Source organism: Aulonocara stuartgranti, assembly GCF_965226115.1.
Source record: "Aulonocara stuartgranti genome assembly, chromosome: 7".
NCBI lineage: Eukaryota > Metazoa > Chordata > Actinopteri > Cichliformes > Cichlidae > Aulonocara > Aulonocara stuartgranti.
In genome coordinates this window covers 47,029,665-47,045,916 of record NC_138945.1, presented here as the reverse complement: position 1 = coordinate 47,045,916, position 16,252 = coordinate 47,029,665, and the positions used below count along the sequence as shown (strand labels likewise).

Here is a 16,252-nt window from a genome sequence, read left to right as displayed (position 1 = left end):
TACATCATTTTAGATGGCCTTGAACAGGGAAATATGGAATAAAAACATGATTAAACTGCTAAAAGCCCAACATCATTTCTTCTGGAGATTTTTAGTAATGCTTTAGAGATTGTAGGTTAGTGGGGGCGATGCCAATATAGATCACATAAAAAAGCTTGTCTATACCTTCAGTCTTCCATGAATATGACAGGAAATTGGAACCTATAAAAGAGCAATAAAGTAGCTGAAAGCTTCATAATAGAGCAATTACATACAGCAAGACCTTGTGGGAAAATTAAGAAGTTAATAGAACACAAAAAGCATAGACCATGCCAGAAAAGTAATGATCATACTTTGGGTCCCCGTGAGACTATGATCAGCATGTATGACATAAAAACATTAAAACAAAGGTGTGTCTACTAAAGAGTTTAGGGCTTGAGTAGGCTCACCTAAAGCTACATGCCGATTTTTTAAGGAAATCTAAGCTCTAGAAATTAGCTAAAACTGACAATGAAATTGGTAGTGCAGCCCAATGTGGAAATATTAAGCAAAAACCATAAAAATATACATCAGCTAAAGGTCACAATGACCTAATTGGCAAACCTATTACCACAGGTTGTTAATAGGTGATAAGCAGTGGTTCTCAAACTGGTGGGGAATAGAGCCGCTGCATGCAGACAAATGTTCTGTGGCGCATACATATGATACACATGGTAACATTAATGAAATAAAGTGCTCAGATCCTATCCAGGCTATCATACTAATGTATCAATGCATTTGTCAGCAGACTGGCTGCTATAACCTTCTGACTCCTCGAGTATAATAGTGATATCGTAAGCAAGGAGTCATTAAAAATGAAGAGAATATGTTGTGGCCAGATGCTGTTAATTAAATGCACTTGATTAACTTAGCTGATGTTTTGGCAGTTTGCTGGACTGTAGTATTCAGGTGTGTGAACACAATGAGAAGGAAGAAAGACATCAGCAATTGCTTAACCGACAGTGTTGCTGCCAGTCTGCAAAGGGTTATAAAGCCATTTGCAAATAATCTCAAGTCCGTCGTTCTATAGTGAGAAAGATTATTCGGAACTGGAAAACACTTGATATAGGTGTCAATTTTCCCAGGATTGGACATCCCATCAATTTAACGCCAAGATCAGACCATGCAATGTTAAGTGGAACTGCAAAAACCCAAGAGCCACATCTCACTGTACAGACCTCAGTTAGCATGTTAAATGTTAAAATGACACTACAATTAGAAAAAGACTGAATAAATATGGCTTGTTTTGGAAGGGTTGTCAGGGGGAAAGCCTTGTCTAGCTTATGTTTGCAAAGTTCTCAGCAAGACTTCTTGTAAGAGGAGACCAAAATGAAGATATTAATTGATGCACAGCATGAAAACCAACCACAGGATATCAACACAAACACCTCATACTGACTGTTAAGTACATTGGTGGAGAGAAGATGATGTGGGCTTTTTCATAGCCACCGGACCTTGGCACTCAGTCACTGAGTTGGCCATGAACTCCTCTGTATACCAAAGCATTGTGAAGTCAAATGTGAGGCCATCTGTCTGACAGCTAAAGCTAGGCCAAAATTGGGGCATGCAAAAGGACAATGATTCCAAGCACAGCAGCAACTCTACAACAGAATAGTGGGAAAAGAAAAACAATCAAGGTGTTGCAATGGCCCAGTCAAAGTCCAGACCTCAACCTAATTGAAAGCTGTTGGGGACCTTAAGAGAGCTGTGCACAAACAAATGCTCACAAACCTGAATGAACTGAAGAAATGTTGTAAAGAAGATTGGGCAAAAATTCTTCCACAACAATGTGAAAGACTGAAAAAGTCATACAGAAAATTATTACTTCAAGTTGCAGCTGCTAAAGATGTCTCTGCAAGCCACTGAATCATGGGGTGGACTCAGTTTTTCACAGGACAGCGTAGAGTCCTGTGAAAACTGTTTTTAAATGATTTTACAACATGAGAAAGAATCTTAAAACGAAGGCGTTCGATAAAGAACTGATTGATTTATTTGTGATACTATAGTATTGAAAGAGATGTCATATTGTGAATCAGTTATAGGACAATAAACTCAATGTAGTCATGAATCATACTGCAGGCATTTGAAGAAAACACATTTTTAAAGCCATTTAAGAACATCACTAAGAACAACAAATTGGTTTTGGATAGTCCTGTAACTTCCTCTGGCATAATGCACAGTCTTGATTAATACTATAAGATGATGTGATACTTTAATTATGCTGTAGAGCATTTATATGTCTTTGCAACCTCAGTAATAGACTGATAATATTACCTCCTTATAAGAACATGTTATATAAGTTATTTAAGGTGAATAATTTAATCTTTAAGACATTTAGACGCAGTAGTTATAGGAATTCTTGCTATGGAACCATCTAAAATAGATTTATCATAAGCCTACTGCATTCAATTTTCTCCTTATATAAATGCAAAAGATGAATTGTGAATAGCCTTGAAAGGCAATTTTTAAGTCCCAGACCTGCTGTAAGTCACTATATTGAAATTTTATGAATAGAAATACAGTAGGGCATGGGAAGGTCATTATTTAAAGTTAATATTGAACATTTGGACATAGTCCCTGTAGACAGATTATTGGAAAAATGTAGTGATTTTCAAAGGGGTTATCAAGGCTGGTACACATCCAAATCCACAAACAACACTGCAGCCTGCTTCCAAATAGATCATCCGGCCCTAAATCCTCCTCATTAGAAGCTGTGGCATCAACAACTGTTCTTTTTTTTTTTTTTTTCTCTTTTGGAAGTGAACAACAACTGTTCTAACATGGCCCCTGGATCAGGTCACACTAATTAACCAGCACCATCGACCGACTATTCCTCATTATCCACCCTCTCATCTGATCGCATATAGGCCATCAAGACAGCTAACGATCAGCAGACTAATTAATCAGCTGATGTGGTGCAAGTGAAGCTCCAGGTTCCCTCTTCATTTGCGAGACACATGGGAGCTAATTAGTTCAATTATTAATGCATCTAATTAAATAGTTTCTCTGGGTAATCACGGTTACAGTCTCGCCCTCCATCAGTTCCTGTAATAAATGGTTCTGCGATGTGTTAGACCTCTTTTGTCCTTTATTTTGACATACACTAACTCCAGTGCAATGCCTGGCCCTTACTAAATATTACAGGCTATTCACAGGCCCGGACCCCATTAGGCTAATTGCACTAAAAGCAGTCTGTGGCTGACATTAAAGGTGAGCTGTGGTTAGGGCTCTAATTAGCAGTCTGTGAAAATAGGAAGTCTTTTGGCCATCTGCTACAGCTTGCCATCCTGCCTTCAGTGTGAAAAGGGCAGATACAAATTTAGGTAATGCTTTTTTTTAGGAGGGCTGTTTTCATATATAATGCCATGAGGGGCTACTGCAGGGAGCACAGTTTTTAAAAGTAAAAGCCGAATTTAGAGAAGGGAATACCAGGAAGCTGCTGCATTTTGTGGGATGCTGTATATAGTTCAGTATGTGAAACCACAGGCTGTGTTTTCGTTTCAGATGTAAAGGAGGAAAAACAAGGGTTATTTAGGCTTGGGGCTAATTTTCAAACATCTACTGTGCTGTGAAGGTATTTTTTTTATGTGTAACTTTGTCGGATGTTTAAACAAAATCTAAAAGAACCAACCTGTGTACACAAATCATAGACGTTTCTCTTTATAGAAGCAAAAGCTTTTCCAGTCGCTAAATGAAAAGCTACCCTTTGGTCCAAAATGAACTATAGCAGCAGATATTTGATAGATCTCCATGATCTTTTGTATACATTTATGATGAATCATGGTGCGTCTATTTGGTTATTCCGATAACTTCTCATGAAATCATCTAGGAGAAATTTCTACATTATATTTATTTTGCAGCAGGGTGGCTTAGTGGTCAGCATTTAGCCTCACAGCAAAAGGCTCCCGGGCTACACCTGCAAAGCTAGTACCATTTCCACCAGCAAAATTTTGCATTCTAATAAAATGCTAAACTAAAAATGTGACAGTGTTAAATGGCATCATGTAAATTTGGTTGTAGTGCAGATGTTAAGCAGCTAGAATCAGCATTTAAAGAGTAATAGTAACGTAACAAAAAGCTGTGGAAGTGTTGTTCAAAATAAACTTTCATGACAAACAGAATAATTAAAATCAAATATTTATTTAATGCTAGCAGAACTAATTAACAATACACATACCACATTTTTTTTGTTTTGCTTTTCTTTCTTTACAGAGCTTGTAAAGAGAGCTTTGCACTCACATCCACATGCTGTAGCTGTGTGCTGTCACCAGGGGGCGGTGTCAGAAATCTTGAAAAAAGCAGTCTTTGGTCAGCTTTTACGTTTGTGCTGTTGTTGGTCCTTTAGCTTAGCTCCAACAACAGAAAATAGTCATATTCAAGCCTTCTGCCTAACCAGTCAGCATTCTACTTAGACCCAGTGCTTTCATCATTGGGCTAACTGCTCTGCAGTTGGTGGGTTTTTTTCTTTGTTTTGTTTTTAACAACTCTATGCTAGCAGGGTGGCCTGGCAGTGCAGTGGTTAGCACTCTTTAACGCCTTCTTTCATTACACCAAGAAGGTCCTGGGTTTGAGTCAAGCAGCTGGTGAGGCCTTTCATGTTCTCCCCGTTGCCTGTGAGCGTGAATGATTATCTTTCTCTGTGTTCCAGATAGGCTCCAGCCTTCCCATGATACTGAATGCATGCATGCTGTTTAGGTTACCCAAGTCCTTCACTCCCGGTAGCATACACGATTGTGGTACCTTGAATTCCACTTAAGTATGTGAAAATGGCAAGATGAATTTCTTGGAAACTGGACGATAACACTAACATTTTTATATTTCTTACACAAAGCAAAGTGCTTTACCAGACAGGCTTGGCTGATTGTAACAGAGCTGCACCTGGACTCCCAAGAGGTTAGATTTCTGAGAGTAAGCTTGTTTGTTCTGATTCCTTGGCTGAGCTGGATGGGGAAATCTGCCAAAGAAATTCAGATTTTAGGACATAAAGTGCTTTTAAACAAAGCAAGTAAATCTCACAAACTCATCCAGAAAGTTCTGTGACTGCTGCATTCAGGTCATCTCAGGATCAAATGCAGAAATCACAAATATATGTGTGTTTATTGTCATATTGTGAATAAAGGACCGACCAATTCAGAGATGTGTAATCAGGTTTAATTTGTGTTGATTAAGAGAAAACCTATTTTTGGAGACCAAATAAATATTTTTAATATCACACTGTTATAAAATTAAATAAATATCACCGAACTATATGCTGATAACAGGTTTTTGCTGTGCCTGAGCAGAATCCGAGTAACACTGCTCCATCATAGGAAATTTAAGATGTCATCTTGTACCTGACAATTTGGGTCTTTTTAACAGTCAACATTTAAGGCTGCTTGGTATAGAGATTGGTCTAGTAGTGAGAGAAGCATCAAAAGCTTTAAGGTTTTAGATTTCAACAGAACAGTGAAATTCTCTCTGTGAGTTGGGGGAGATGCACTGCCTCAAATGAGGGAGTTCAAGTATTTCTTATTTATGAGTCATAGGAAAACAGAGCATTAGTTGGACTGGTGCAACGTCAGCAGTGTCAGACTGCTGTGGTGAAGAGAATGGAGCAGAAAGACAAAGTTTTTGATTTGCCAGTCCATCAACGTTCCAACCCTCACCTGTGCTCATGAGACATGGGAAATGACTGAAAGAGTGTGGTAGTTCATCCGATTGGCAACCTTTGAGGTTTTCTTGGTCTGTCCCATTGCACACTTACTAGAGTGACTGTGTATCTCTTGTTCCCTAGGAACACTTCAGTATCTCTCAAAAGAAACTGCAAAGTGTTGCTGGAATGAACAACATATAGAATACCCTGCTTAGCCTGCTGCCACTGCAACACAACTTTAGATAACCAAAAGATAATAGATGGATGGATAAATGGATGGATGTTTAGTGAGGTCCCATTGTAATGCTTTTTTGATCTGAGCTCAAGCAGAGTACTTTATCCATCACTACCTTCTTGGTGAGAAACTTAGGAACTTCACATCCTCATGCATACTTCTCAACCACAAGGTAAGGAAAAAAGATACCCTTCGTGATTGTTCTCTTTGACTCTGTTGAGACTGTAACACGATGAGCATTATGCAGTATTTAATAACACTTAAAAGTGGCCACTGAAACGATACATTTACTGAGGTCAGACAACACAGATCCTTGTGGTCTTTTCCCCATAGACTTCTGTGAAACCAAACTTCTTTGTAAAACCAGAGGATTTGCTCTCCATTAGAGGGAATGCAGGTTAAAGGCAACTCACCATTGCCTTGGGCAGTGCATATCAAAGTCAGCAAAAAGACAATGCATATAAAAGCATGTGTTTGGATCCATGTGTGGAAATGGAAAAGAATATGATGTTTATTTTTAATAGTGATATTGTTGAGAAAGGACTATCTATAGTACACAGAGCATAAAAGATTTGCCTCAAAGCAAAAAGTGAATATCAACTTTAAAAAGTGTTTTTTAGATTCTTGTCTCAACAATTCAAGAGCAATGAGGGCATTTGACTCACTTTCTCTACATATTTTTCAGCAGATGGTGTTTCATCCTGCCCAGGGGTAAACAACATTTTTGACACTTTACTGTGCATATTAATCACAAGAAATTAAAAGTAGAACTGACATCCTGTTTTTTAGAAAAGTCGTTAAAGTTAGGATGATATGTTTAAAGGACACTCTCACCTCATTAAAAAGGTCAGGTAGTTTTAGTTAGTATTTATTTTAGAAGTACTACAGTACTTTTTTTTTTTTTTTTACATCCGCTATAACATCAAAAACAGATGCAGAGAATCAGGGGAACCACAAAATGAGAGCACCATCAGTCCATATTTTCAAGTATCATAACCCAAAAGAAATGCCACAATGATATTACAGTGCTGTGAAAAAGTATTTGCCTCCTCTCTGCTTTCACATTTTTTGCATATTTGTCACATTTACATGTTTCAGACCATCAAACAAATTTTAATATTAGACAAAGATAACCCGAGTAAATGCAAAATGAAGTTTTTAAATGATGATTTCATTTCTTAATGGAAAAAGCAATCAAAGCACTGATCAGTCACAGACTCTGCAGACTCAAGTTTTGCTTTGAAGAAGCAGCTGGAACATTTCAAGTACTTGCTCATGGTTCTATACAGTCATTTCCACCCGATGAATCCAAGGTCCACTACTGACGATGAGTCCCAAATCTTAATACGATCATCTAGATCAGATCTCTAATCCCCCCAAAAAGTGGCAGATTAGCTTGGGTAAAAGACCGAAAGATGAGGCACACAACGATGTGTGCTGCTGGTAAAGTTTCTGCTTTGCCTTTCCTCATAACAGCCATCCCTCAGGATTCTCGGCATTTAAAGCAATGCATTATCAGGGACTACAACATCTAGTCCTTTTACTGAACCATGAGTGGTATAAAGAAGGAATGGTGAGAAGAGTGCATCAGCAAGCTCAGAAAAATGCTGGACTGATGAAACTTCACCAGAGAGGTTAAAAGATTTCCTGAATTCTGCCTTCTGACATTCTTCACCTACTCTGATAGTCTTACTTCATACTCCACCTGGGTCTGCCAGCACTGGACCTCTGTCTGCCTCTCAGTCCAATGCCTCCCTAGAGACGATAGTTTTTACTCCTGAGCTTCTCATCTTGAAAGGGTCTTTGTCACAAGCAGACAAGTAGCAAGCACCTCCCTCCTGACAAACTCCCGACAACCAGTTCGCCTTCCAGTATGGATTCACTTTCACTGTTGAGCACCACTGCATCTTCCAGAAGAATCTCTTAGTCCTGCTCCATCTTCTAATCGAACCTCATAACCCTCAAATCTGTTCTTCTCTGTGTTTTGCCCCAGTCTACATCCATGACCTGGTTTTGTTTTCCAACACCTAAGATCAATTTGTAGAGTTTTTCTCTTCTGTTCCCTTTCTGCCACTCCATCAGTCTTGTCTTACCTTTTTGTCTTTCACGTGACAAACAATCAAAATTAGTAGTGGTAGTGTGATGGCTGTTTTACTATTTCAGGAAATGGGAAACTTGCTATATTTGATGGAACCACGAATTCTGCACTACCAGAAAATCCTGAAAGGGAATGTCCGTCCATCAGGGCCCTGTGTCTCAAGCACACTTGGGTTATGCAGCGGGACAATAATCCGAAACACACCAACAAGTCCACCTCTGAATGACTCAAAAAAACAAAAATAAATTGGAAGTTTCTGAGTGGCCAAGTCAAAGTCCAGATTGAAATCCAATTGAAACACTTGATCTTAAACAGGCCGATTATGCTCAAAGTCTTCCAGTATGGTTCAATTAAAGCACTTCTGCAAAGAAGAGTGGGCCAGATTTTCTCCACAGCAACGTGAAAGACTGCCAGGAATCGGCCTGGGTGTGGCTAGTGAAATTAAACTCAGCTCCTAGCAAAGTCATTTAAAAACTCTACCTATTTTTGTTTAATATTAGAATTTGTTTGATGATATGAGACATTTAAGTGTGACAAATATGCAAAGAAGAAGAAGAAGAAAACGAAGGAATCAGGAAGGGGACAAATTCTTTTTCACCACACTGTCCATTTCAAATAACTTCAAAGCCAGCACTGAATAGCTCCTTTTCCATGGCTTATATGTTGGAAAGAATCTTTCCCACTTTCAGAAGTGTTTGGGCAGCGTTCCTCTGCTACAGATGCAGCCTGTCACACTTGAAGGGTATCTCTTTGATCTGCGAGTCTAAAACTTGGCAAGAAAACTTCAACAACAGTTGTACAAGCACAAACCTTTCCAGTTTTGCTTTGGAAAAGCTGTAATACAATGTATTTGCGTATGTCTCTTTACATATGTCTTTTCTCTATTTGAGTAAACCAGGAATCTAAAGCTGCCCTGTCCAGCTGCAAAATGCTTTAATATATTTAAATATAGTAAAAAAAAAAAAAAAGTAGCCTAAACACATATAATCTAGTTACATTGCCTTAAAGGCAGAGTAGAATATCTATATTTTGGAAGGATGACAAGATTAAAAGATCTTGGTATATCAGAATCAGAATCAGAATCAGAATACTTTATTGATCCCTGGGGGAAATTATTTTTTGTTACAGTGCTCCATTTTAAACCAACATTAAGACAAGACAGACAATACGCTAACTAAGAATAGTACAATATATACATATATATACATACATACATACATAAGTCACTTATAAATAAATATTTGGAAAAGAAACATGTGTAGTTGTAGCAGCAAACAGTGTGTTAAGTGGATGCGTTGTACAGGGAGATGGCCACAGGCAGGAATGATTTCCTGTGTCGTTCAGTGGTGCTTTTTGGTAATCTCAGTCTCTCACTGAACGAGCTCCTGTGACTGACCAACATGTCATGGAGTGGGTGGGAGGTGTTATCCAACATTGTCTTTATCTTGGACAGCATCCGCCTCTCCGACACCACCTTGAGGGAGTCCAGCTCCATCCCCACAACATTGCTGGCCTTACGGATCAGTTTATTAAGTCTGTTGGCATCTGCGACCCTCAGCCTGCTCCCCCAGCATGCAACAGCATAGAGGATCGCACTGGCCACCACAGACTCATAGAAAATCCTCAGCATTTTCTGGCAGATGTTGAAGGACCTCAGTCGCCTCAAAAAATAGAGACGACTCTGGCCCTTCCTGTAAAGTGCTGTGGTGTTTTTAGCCCAGTCCAGTTTATTGTCAATGTGTACTCCAAGGTATTTATAGTCCTCCACAATGTCAACACTGACCCCCTGGATTGAAACAGGGGTCAAGTGTTTCCTGGTCTTCCTGAAGTCCACGATCAGTTCCTTGGTCTTTGCCACGTTGAGCTGCAGATGATTCTGCTCACACCACGTGACAAAGGAGTCGACCACAGCCCGGTACTCTGTCTCATCATCCCTGCTGATGCATCCAACCACCGCAGAGTCATCAGAAAACTTCTGAAGATGGCAGGTCTCTGTGCAGTGGCTGAAGTCTGTGGTGTAGAGGGTGAAGAGGAAGGGGGAGAGGACAGTCCCCTGTGGTGCCCCTGTGTTGCTAATCACCTTGTCAGACACACACTGTGGGAGACGTACTGTCAGGTAATCAACAATCCAGGACACCAGAGAAGCATCCACCTGCATCGCTGCTAACTTATCACCCAGGAGGGTCGGCCTGATGGTGTTGAAAGCACTGGAAAAGTCAAAAAACATGACATAGTATCTTGGTATCAAATCCACTGTTCCAGTATTAATACCATCCATTTATTACAGTAAATATGAGGAATTTTTAAAAAGAGTAGACTCAAGCCCAAACTCTTGGGTCTACTCAGGAGTCTGGGTCTCAGTAGAGCCTTCTGAAATGGAAATGTGCAAATAATTAACTGTACTTTCCAGCAGTGCCAGCACAACAACAAATCTTGTTCCAAAGCATGAGTGAGATACAATCATTAACATTAGCTACATCTGTGTTTGTCAAATCAAATGTCCAATGCGAGAAAAGCTTGTTATCATTGGCACTAAAGTCACTTAGTCTAGCAACACGAGCTCAGCTGCATCTGTGTGTCTGCGTATCATGTGTTGTGCAATTTGAGGCTGTAATACAAAAGATGTCATCTCATTGAGCTGCAGGCTTGTCTCCTGAAGTCTGAATTAAAATAATAAAACACAAACACACACAAAAAAATCCCCTCTCGCCCCTGCGGGCGGTCTATCCTTCAAGCTCAGGTCCTCTACCAGAGGCCTGGGAGCCTGAGGGTCCTGCGCAGTATCTTAGCTGTCCCAAGGACTGCCAAGATCAAGGACCAAGATCTTGGATGTTGTTCCTGGGATCTTCTGGAGCCACTCGCCTAGCTTGGGAGTTACTGCCCTAGTGCTCCTAGCATCTTGCACTCTGCTTTTGTGTGCTGGATTGTCTCAGGGACATCTTTACACAGCCTGCACCTGGGGTCTTGCCTGGTGTGGTAGACCCCAGGATCTATGGATCTTGTGCTCAGAGCTTGTTCCTGTGCTGCCGTGATCAGTGCTTCTGTGCTGTCTTTCAGTCCGGCTTTGTCCAGCCACTGGTAGGATTTCTGGATATCAGCCACCTCCTCTATCTGCCGGTGGTACATACCATGCAAGGGCCTATTCTTCCATGATGGTTCCTCGTCTCCCTCCTCTTTCTTGGGGTTTTGCTGCCTGAGTTATTCACTGAGCATGCGGTCGGTTGGAGCCATCTTCCTGATGTATTCATGGATGTTTGTTGTCTCATCCTGGACTGTGGTGCTGAGATTCAACAGTCCCCAGCCTCCTTCCTTCCGCTTAGCGTACAGCCTCAGGGTGCTGGACTTTAGGTGAAACCCTCCATGCATGGTCAGGCGATTTTTAGTCTTGATGTCAGTGGCTTCTATCTCCTCCTTTGGCCAGCTTATTATCCCAGCAGGGTACCTGATCATGGGCAGGGAGTAGGTGTTGATGGCCCGGATCTTATTCTTACCGTTCAGCTGACTTGCCTGACCCTCTGCAGGTACTTGGTGGTTGCAGCTTTCCTAGCGTCCTCTTTGTGGTTCTCTTTTGTCTGTGGGATCCCCAGGTACTTGTAGCTGTCCACTATGTCTGCATTGTTGCCTTCTGATGGTTCGATCCCCTCAGTTCTGACTACCTTCCCTCTCTTTGTTACCATCCGACTACACTTCTCCAGTCCGAACGACATTCCGATGTCATTGCTGTATATACTGGGGTGTGGAGCAAGTCAATGTCGCGTTCACTCTTGGCATACAGCTTGATGTCATCCATGTACAGGAGGTGGCTGACAACTGCTCCATTCTGTAGTCGGTATCCGTAGCCAGTCTTGTCAATGATCTCACTGAGGGGGTTCAGGCCTATGCAGAACAGCATTGGGGACAGAGCATCTCCTTGGTAGATCCTGCACTTGATGGTGACTTGAGCTATTGGCATGAATTTGGCCTCTAGTGTTGTCCGCCACATTCCCATTGAGTTCCTGATGAAGGCTCTTAGGGTCCTGTTGATCTTGTACAGATCTAGGTATTCTAGGATCCAGGTGTGGGGCATCGAGTCATAGGCCTTCTTGTAATCAATCCAGGCAGTGCACTATACTATATACATATATATGTATTGTATTTGCATATACACCTACGCAGACTTACTCATACATAGCATACATAAAATTGCATGTTTTTCTGTCTATAAAGATCTTTGTTTAAGGCAATACAACTAGTGATTTTTTTTATTATTATTCACTGTAATGCAATTTTACATGGAAGCTCTGATCGAGCTGACACAAAGAGTCAGAGGCTATTTGATACTGAAGTAATATCAAATATCTCATTAGATTAAGCTTATTGCATCATTAGCACAGGCAGATGTGAACATCTTGCATAGCAGTATTTCGTGCACAGACAGCAGGACATCATTTTAGTGTAAGAGGAGACAGCAGGATACCTTAATAAACCATTAACAACTCAGATGATGTGAAAAGGATTTCATTATTCTGTCCTTGATGCATAAAAATGTCACATTCATTCGTATTATCTATCCATACATTAAAGATATGAAAATAGGAGACTCATTTCAACAAAGCTAACCTTAAATTTTTGTATCTCTATTCTCTCAGATAGGAGATGTCTCGTTTTAGAAACAAGCTCTTCACATACATTCATCAAGCAATCACTGTGTGCACTCATTCAGCCTGACACACAGTGCACAGTACATGGCAAAAAAAAGAAAAAGAAGAAAAATATTGTCCTTGAGTCCTGCTCAATCAACTTAAATTATTGTTTTCATAAACATCTTAAGAGAAAACATGTCTGAATAAAGATAACTAGCTTTACTCCTAAAAAATAATATCAGCCTACCACATCAATATGCATTTTAATTGTTTTTTAAAGAACAGTCTGACAAAACATTTTCACTTCTATTTATTTCTGTAGCCAATTATTCCAGCCAGATAGTTTGGTGGTGAGAGGTGAGTGAAGTACCACCTGTTTCTGTTCTAATGTGGATCTGTTTCCTTAGAGGTTCAAATCTTTGGAAGACAGCCAATCCCCTGTCACTCTGACTAAGCTGTCGGTTTTTAGATTGGAGTGGGGATGTGCTCACCAGCTGTGAGATTAAGGGGAACTGATCGATGGCCTTTCTGATTGGCTCTTGGGGTGTCCCAGCAGCATCCAATCCCCTTGGTTCGGATGGTTGTCCACGGCCGAGCCAAAAGCAATTCTTCCTCCGCACAGGGGCCAAATAAGATCACTGACCTGAAGCTTCGAGGCCACGCTTGGAGGTTCTGTCTCCATTTGTCTGCGCTCCTCATTTCTCTGGAAAAAAGAGAAAAAAATGAGACAGTCAGAAGAGGAGAGGGGAGAGAGATGAAAAGATTGAATAAAATTAGAATTTGTATGAAAGGGATGTTGCACCTTCGCACATTTACACTTTATTTTTGCTCAATCTGCATTTTTCTGACACCTTTGTTGTTATTAAGCTCTAATGTCCACTGTGTTCTGCACTGCTCTCTCCAGAAATTACCTGTCAGTCAAACTCAGGTGGGAGGCACTGTGATGTGTTTTTCCTCAGATTTGCTTCGAGTCTCTGTAGGTGGGGCTGTTTTCGTTTTCTCTTCTGTTCTGCCACATCGAGAGCTGTTTCTGCCTACCACTGCTTTTTCTTATTCAAAACAAACAGCTTTAGCTGCTGCTCGAAATGTAAAATTCATGACTTCCTGTGCGTCAAATGATTTCTTTTTCTTTCTTTTTTTTAGGAAGGGGGTGGGGGGGAGCAGTCTTTCTTGGGCGTAAAAGAATGCCTGTGGTTATCTAAGAGTATAAACGTGTCCGGGAAATATCCTCACAATGGAGCGAAATGATATTTGATGAGGAAAAATGTTCACTGATCCCAAACAGCTGTATCAAAAAGACTCGTGCAGAGACATGGCTTTCATTTGCCTCCTGTGCTGCAATGACGGACACTGTGAGGAGGCTGCACAGCTTTCTGTTTGCTCTTCACCAAATATCCTCTGCTTGGATGTGGTGAGGCAAAAGGTTACCGAACAATCAGAGGAAACTATTTGTTCAGAAACTTCAAACTTCAACTCTGAAACGCTAACAGATGTAATCTTCATCTATCTGTGCTTTAGCCCTGATTTTACTTGGCTGAGCTGATGATGAGTATTTAAAATATAGCTCTAATAAGTAGTGTGAGTTTTCTTGGCCTGGCACGGATTGTAAAGTAAATAAATACCTTTTTATTTTTATTATTTATTTTTATTTAGATTATTTCTTGAAGTAAGTAAGATTCGTTTATGGGAAAATTCCAGATGGGTGGCTTCAAAGCCACGTGTTACACAGGGGCATTATTACCCAAATTCTCCAGCATTATTCACCTCTCCATCGCTGACACAGATCTACAGGTCAGTGTATTTATCACTCTCTTTGTCATCATTTTCCATCCTTTTGTGAACATTTTGCATCACTCTTTTGTCCCTTTGCATCCCTTGGTATAGGTTCTTTTTCTATATCTCTATTTATTTATTTTTTCAGCTTGTCTTGTGTCTCCAGATCCCTTGTTTTGCATCACTCAGCAGATGTTTTGCTTCTCTTTGTGGTCTTTGCATATAATGCTGACTCACATCTCAGCATTTCATTTGAAAGTTGCGACCATCACAAAGGCCTGTTCTTTGTCTCCTCTGGAAGAAATCATTTTTCTATTCTGAGATAACTGGATACTGACCTGCTCTCTGAAATCTGGAGAAATAAGGATTAAAAGACAAAGTAATGGTCAAACTAATTATCCTGTCTAGTTTCAGGATAACAATGTGGTGTTATCTGAAGAAAGGCTCATTTTAGACAAAGTTCTGTACAGCAACGTTCAGCTTATTTTAGTTCTTTTTACGAAGGGCCAAATTGAGAAGAAGGAATGTCAGAAGAACAAAAACAATCCAAACCTCTGAGGTGCATTTAGAAGAAAACAGCTGAAAAAAGCAGAGAGTTTGAAATGTTCCTTTCCTCTGGGTTTGTAATCATTCGACTGACTTCATAACAAGAAATGTTAACAGTGTCCTCTTTGAGAGGCTCTGTCAAGGAAATCAAAGGCAAATTCCTTACATAACATTAATTGGCAAATGAAGCAGTTTCTAATTTATATTTTTCAAGTATTACAGATACCACTGTATCTCATCTCTACCTCTTATTTAGTGGTACACACTTGTACCTGGGTACCATTCATGTATTATCTGGGTAATTGCATTTGTTTTCGTACATCTTTGAATAGCTCAGGGTCATAGCATACACATTCTTACTCATATGTGGTACTTAAAGACACGAGCAATAAAAAATGAGTCAGTCAGAACGAAAAACACCTATAAGTGAATTCAGATTTTCCCTCACATGTTGAAAAGAATTTCAGACACCACAAATTACATCTAACAAAGTCTATTTATATTGGTTTTCCTTAAATTTGCCACTCAGTAGTAAAACATCACAGTGGAATACTAAGGGAATACAGCTATTATTTATGGCATCTACATTACTATGTGTATTTCCTCCCTTAACAATTTTTTAAAAAAAAAGGACATTTCTGCTGTAAAAAGTAAATAAATAAATAAACTATCGATCTGGTTTGTGTACAAATTTGTCGCCTCCCCTGGGCAAGAAATTATTGTTTTTATTTATTCTTTTTATTTTTTGCCTGTCCCGTTTGGCTCTTTTGCCATCAGAATTATTGTCTAAAGGCAAAGAAAGATGCCCAACGGATTTACTTTACCAAATAGACCATCACAGCCTTGCTGTAATGGTCTATTTGATTCACTTTTTATTGTTTATTTTATTTTATTTTCACTTGCTAAATACGGGACAGACTTGACTGGGGAAAAGAAAGGGGAGAAAGAAAGAGGGAAAGAAAAACAGCGGGGAAGAGGGCAAAAAACAAAAATAAACAAAATAAACAGACAAAAAATACATATATCAATCACCCGGATCACCTGTTGAGAAAGAAAAAAGAGAAAACAAGCAGAAGGAAAAAAAAAAGAGCAACATAATAAACAACATCACGATGATATATGGGAATATAACAGTAAATACTAAATATTAAACATTATTGTGCAGCATGTAAGATCGACAGCGCACAGTGTGCTTTGAGGTAGGAGCCAAAAAGGGTGTAGTTTGTGTGTGTGAGCACCCGTGTGTACACCTGTGAGCATGGACGCGCTTGTATTTAAAAGGTTCATTCATATAATGATCTGCAGGAAATGATTAAACTCAAGGCCAG

The 16,252-nt window shown here is 39.9% G+C and overlaps 1 protein-coding gene across 1 annotated transcript in view; it reads left to right on the top strand.

The window, feature by feature from the left end:
- Positions 1 to 3,393: 3,393 nt before the first annotated feature.
- Positions 3,394 to 16,252, top strand: part of akip1 (A kinase (PRKA) interacting protein 1) — a 50,932-nt gene continuing 38,073 nt past the window's right edge. Inside the window, exon 1 of the mRNA XM_082542083.1 lies at positions 3,394 to 3,408. The gene's annotated coding sequence lies outside the window, so the exon portion shown is untranslated. The remainder of the gene's footprint in view (positions 3,409 to 16,252) is intronic.